Source organism: Nematolebias whitei, chromosome 11 (genome assembly GCF_014905685.2).
Source record: "Nematolebias whitei isolate Nwh7 chromosome 11, NemWhi1, whole genome shotgun sequence".
Classification (NCBI taxonomy): Eukaryota; Metazoa; Chordata; class Actinopteri; order Cyprinodontiformes; family Rivulidae; genus Nematolebias; species Nematolebias whitei.
In genome coordinates this window covers 17,151,603-17,157,661 of record NC_056508.1, presented here as the reverse complement: position 1 = coordinate 17,157,661, position 6,059 = coordinate 17,151,603, and the positions used below count along the sequence as shown (strand labels likewise).

General features: G+C 41.8%; 1 protein-coding gene across 1 annotated transcript in view; it reads left to right on the top strand.

Moving 5' to 3' along the window:
* The window catches only part of eif2d (eukaryotic translation initiation factor 2D), a 52,880-nt gene that overhangs the window by 37,119 nt on the left and 9,702 nt on the right, over positions 1–6,059 (top strand). The window lies entirely within an intron of this gene.

The window sequence follows — 6,059 nt, the reverse complement described above, 5'->3', positions numbered from 1 at the left end:
CGACGCCTCCGCCGTTTTGAACACGACGTGGTATTCTATCCACAACAAAATGGTGACCCCGACGTGCGGCGAGGTGATGCGGCCTACACTGAATTGGATCGAGGTGGCTTGCGGTGCACACAGAGAGAGGAACTGGGCCCATTACTTTCAGGTAAGCTGGTTAACTGTTTGGACCTTAAGGTCCGGAGTTTCTGGCTTTTCGGCGGTAAACTAAATTAAGACTAAATTCAACTTCCTCTGTTCGTGTGCATGCGGCCATCTTCGGAAAATAAAGATGGTTTTATTTAAGATAACTCCCGGTGATTCGTGTTAATTCTGACGGGATGGATTACGATATTCAGACGGTTTTAGCGCTGAATGCTTACTTAGTCATTTTTAGGTAGTTTTCACAAGTTTTGTGGAATTGTGCCGGTGGACGGCTGAAGGCCTACCGGAAGTCACGTGGGTGACAACGTTTTCTCTCAAAATTCAGCGGGATTTGCCATCCACAACTTTAGTCTGACGAGACTTAGGTCTATAGCGTTTCACAAACGTCTGTAGGGGCTGAGGGTCGGGCCTCCTCTGGCCAGTGTTGACTGCCGCCTAAACTGGACTCCATTTTTTTTACTTTAGCTTTGAGAGAAAATGAGTGAAATAGCATAGTGTTTACCAAATTTCATGTGATCGGGGATCGCATTAGTTTTAGGACGTTGTAATAACTTTGTTTGAGCAGTGTTTTGTATGTCGTGTGAACGCTTCAGGGGGGACGCGTTGGGAGAGACGTAACAAAAAAAGACAGAGGGGGGAGTGAGCTGTGTGTGGGCGGAAGCTCAGGGTTACTTTTCTCTTTTTTCTGTGTGTCGGAGAAAGTCTGCTTGGAGCCTGTGTGTGTGGTAGAGCACTCGTGTGGGGGAAGGGAGCGTTTCTTTGTTCCACACACGAGGTGAAGGCTTACGCGTGTTTTGTTTTGTCTTCGTTTCTGCGTCAGAGGTGTCTTGTGTGATCGGTGCTTCCGCATCCTGACCGGAAGGGGGGCGCTGCTGTGAGGCAAGGACGGGTCTGGCTGCTGGGTTGATCCGTACCAGACTTGTGTTTGTTTTATTAAGGCTAAGGCCAGGAGTGAAGGACAATAACATATTTGAATGCCTGGGTGTATGAATGTTGTTATCAGGTGTGGTACTCATGAATGTGGTACAGGTGAAGCCTGTGGAAAATCTATAGGATCATATCAGAGGCAAATTGCATGACTTATAGGGAGTATCAAAATGAACAGGAGGTAATTAGTTTTAGATCAGGGGGCCACTAGCTCAAACAAGCGGAAATGAGCTTTATGTACCAAAATTAAAGGGGTAGAGCATGATTTTTAATGATTTAGGCTGTACAAGTTGGATTAATTTAAAAATATAGCTGATTGGCGTGTCACAGCTAAATGGTATCTGATATGGGAACAGGGATAGCTGAAGATCTTTCAAATATTTGCTGATAGCCGTCGGAGGCCAGACAGAAACGGAGATGGGAGCAGACACAAGGTTAAACGAAACAATTTTCTGTATGATAGGAAGGAGGCAGTGAACTCTGAAACAGAGAATGGTTTGAATCTCAAGGTAAGAGGGGACATCACGTGTACGAGCTGTAATTAACCAGGAGATGGAGTCAGAGTGAGTCAGCTGGAGAAGGTTGAATCATCTTGGAGTCAGCTTAGACAGTAGAGGGTTGAGATGTCAAAGCGAACGAGTGGAAGAGAAATATTGTAGGGGTGGCCTTGGTGGTCCTGAACAAATTAGATTAACTTTCTTCTTGGAATTGACTATAAACTCAGGTTTTAAACTCAACTGCGAAACAACAGAATAAAATGAGTAATGGACAAAATCCTTGACACTTGTGAAATATAGAATTTTATTCTGGTCAAACAATACCTTGCCGGACTCAAATTGAAAAAGTTAAATACGTTAGGAAACTAAACTCAAATTGAAAAAATTAGATTAAATTATACAGCCATAACTAAACTCAAATTGTAAATACTTGGGTTAAAGAAATCAATCTTAATTGTACTCGAATTGAAAAACTTCAGTTTAAGTAATCAGTCCACATGAGTTGATCACGTATTGGAAATGTTTAGCATTTAGGAGCTGTTTCCTTCTGAGAGCTGCAGGGACTAGGTTATTTAGGGGACGACGACAATTCTAGTGGGTAAATGCCATGATTTTAACTTTATTATTTGAGACTTCACACAGGTCCTGGGAGTGCAAAAGGACAAGAGAGAGGTGTACATGGTGAGTTTAAGAAGTTGTACTTTGTGAACAAAGGGCATGTACACATTTTTGTGCAGTGATAATGGACTCTGTGATGTCTTGAAGGGTATACATAGTCTTCATTGTTTTGTATTAAAAGTATCTTGTTTGTGATACAGTGGGAAAGCATAGTTATGACAAGAGATGATTTGCAGATTGGTTATATAACAATAAGTGATTACATATTAACATGCTGCCTAAATTTACAAGGTCTGGACGATAATGTGGCCCTGGGAGTGGACTTCACTGTCAGGTGATGTGTCAACACACATACGCTACAAGATGGAGGACATTGTTTGGAGGGGAATATTTTATGCAGTAGGCGTAAAGAATTGGCTTGTGCAGTGTTTAATTAAAGCTTTCACTCTTGTGTAATTGAGCGGTTAAAACGTCTATTGTTCAATCCAGAACACCAGAATGACTCCGTTGGGGTAAACGCTGTGGTCCCAGAATAAAACTTGCTAACTAACGATTAATGTGGATGACAGATGAATGTTGAATCTGGTTTTAATAATTTGATTATTTTTTTCTTCTCTGCAGCTGGAGATGACAGAACTTTGGAGTGGGAAGATGAGTCTAATTACACCCACAAAACATGGAAGGTAGCATTTAACTGCATACAGCATCCATCTGAGTTTTGATCAGGACTCTCGAGTGCCGGGGGCCGGATCGGATACAGCTGTGTTCAGGTGGGCGCTGACGTTGGGTCTGTGAAACTGACCAATGGGACGCAATGGGACGGTTCAAATAAGTGTCAGTCGAGCACAACTGACAAAACAACAAAGAACTTTTCAGCCAAGTAACGTGACTTTTCAAAGATCTAACAGTCCAAGAGCAAACTGAACTAACTGTCCAGGGGGGGTGATGGAGTTTGTACACAGCAAGAACATCCAGTCACGACTTGCTGTATGCTGAGATATGAACTGCTGTACAAAGCTGGGCTGGTCTCCAAACAGACGGGAGACGAATCTGTGGACATAAAGGCTGAACGAAGAACTGGTGGTCACTCTGCCCAAGGTCACTAACATCAACTGCAGCCGGACGGAGGTGTCGACCCCACATTTTGGTCTGTGATGGTCATCTAGGCACTTTGGGGTCGTGATCAAGAAACTGTAGCTGGCTTTGATAATAATCATTCACATAGACTCATTTTAAAACAGGTGCACAACAGGACACAGACGTACAGAGGTGGGAGTGCTAGACGATTCGACCTGCTCCAACTGCTCTGAGATGGAAATTGTTTTATTACCTCAAATGCTCCACACCCCTGAACAAAATATTGATTTTAACTTTCCGTTTATACAGGTCAGGAAGTCTCATTCAGGAGGAACCTGAGACCTGATTTGGATGCAGTTCACTAATGTTTTCTAAAATAACACTGGATGATTGTCTTTGCCTTGAAGGGGCTAATTTTGGTGGGTCTGGTTTGATACAAGAGAAGTAATTTATTTAATGATTAACTTTTGCTAATTTATAGGAGAGCTTGGGCTGTAGTTGGGTAATTGTTTGCAAAACCTGGGTTGAATAACAGTAGTGGGGAGTTTAAAACTACACCATATTTTTAGTTCTGTAACTAATACTCAATCTGAGTGTTAGTGGATTGCAGACGGTAATGCTTGAGATTTGAAACAATGCCGTTTCAGAATGGGGGGAGGTGTGTAGGCAGCTCTGAGCAGGAAGCAGTTCATAGATCATTACAAATTATACAAAATTAACTTCTTCTGAGGCGATTAAAAGATCATATCATGTAGGGTAATCACATTGACATTGGGAAATGAATAAATCAGAAACCTAAATAACGACATTGCACTTGTATATATGTATATCAGGTTAACAGAAGTATCTTTTTCTCTTTGTTGTAATGTGTACAGATTACAGGAAGGGGGACGCCCCTAGCCTGAGGTGGATTTGAGCAAATGTTAAAGGGAAATGGGGTGGTTTGATAATTTTAAACACAACTGACTTGACTGGACTGAACTTGACTTATAGTTCAATTGGGCGAATAAGAAAAGGTTTCATGAACAAAGGATTTTAACCATTTTTTCCTCTTTCTCTTTTATTTTTTCCCCTTTCTCTCTGTTTCTTCCTTGCTATTTCTTCCCTTCTCTAGCACAGACAGGTACCTGGATGGAAGATTATATACTTTTTTCTCTCACAGTGTTGTATGTCAGTTGGTTAAACTTTTAAGTTTATATTGTATTTTGATTGATGCTGTTGGCGCAAGCGATTTAATGAAGTTTCTTCCACAGGCTCCAGGAAGAGGGGCCGGCGTGTATGATTATTATTGTTATTGTTGTATTGTGTATGTTTAATTTTAATTGTAGGTAGACCGGTTGACGACGAAGGCTTGTAAGGGTGACAGATGGGATGAGAGCACACAGGTATACCTGGAGAAGTCCAGTATGTAACACAATTCAGCTTCAAGTGAACAAATGCATGTAAGAAGAGCATTTTATTTTAGTTTTACTAATTCTGTTTTAGGATAACATTACAGTTTAATAATACACCTATCAATATCAATAATAACCATCAGGGTGCCCAATAATTCAGAAATGGGTTTTATTCACTAGAGAAGTAACCACAGTCAGTTTTTCCAGGCCCAGGTCATGGATCCCACAGATAGAATAATCAAAAGGCCATGCAGGGTGTTTAACAATTCGCGAGCTTTCGTGTCCAGCTTTTCTCATCAGGAGGGAGGAACTCTGACCGAGGAGACAAACTCACATCAGACTGAGTCCTGCTGAAAAGAGGGACAGGACAAGACCCCACCAGGTGGTGGACAGAACATCATATGTCATCGGTCCCCAGAAGGAGAGTGGCACCTGTACGACCCCACCAGGGCATCCCTGCAGAGGAGAGGAATCGATCGCTGGACCACATGGAGGATGATCTAAAGACAGCTCCCCACTACACCTGGAGGAGGTGACAGGACCTTCGTGGGAGCTCATTCTTTGCCCCTTTGTTCTGGTTGGAAAAAGGCAGTAGCAAACATCGGAGAAGAAGTCTCCGCTCTGCCTGAAGTCGGTCGGGTGGATCGGGTAAGGACGGAAGATTACCAGCCCTGACCGTGAAGAACAGAAGACGCGTCAAACTGATTTTAGTTTTGTCCCAATACACACACGTCATTTAGAATGTTTAATCAAACTGATACGGTTCTGAGGACTTTACATGAAGATAACTCCGCGGGCCGAATCCCGCCGAGCACCAAAGGACCCTTGTGGACGAACAAGGCCTCCCACCGCAAGCTCAAGAACCGAAGACCTGCTAGATAGAAATGTTTCAATTAAGGGTGTTGGCTTTTCCTGTCTAATATGAGTGTTTAGTCTTACTTTTCAATCATTCTGAAAAACAACCAGAGAAGGGTCGTGGATTCAATTGGAAACTTAACTATACATTTAACTTGACTATAAACTTAACTTGACTATTAACTTAAATATTCAGTAACTTAAATATTCAAATATTTTACTCCATTCAATTAGGCATTTAATCATTCTAAAATACCACAAGGTATTTTAAAGGTGGTTTAAAATAGTTTCACTTATTTATCTTTCTCTAGGAGGGGTGTGGCTGTTTTGTTGTATTTTTATAAAGGTTTATGTGTGTGGTACTTTTCACAGGTGTTGGATCAGGGGTCTGGTCCAGGACCCCTGGGGAGTGCAGTAAGTTTGCGTCACATCCATATTGATAAATTAATCCATAAAGAGGGTGAACTCCCATGAATATGGGAGTTCAAAAGAGAGAATGTTGGATTTAATATTTTATACCTTTTTATAATTCCTATCAAGCACT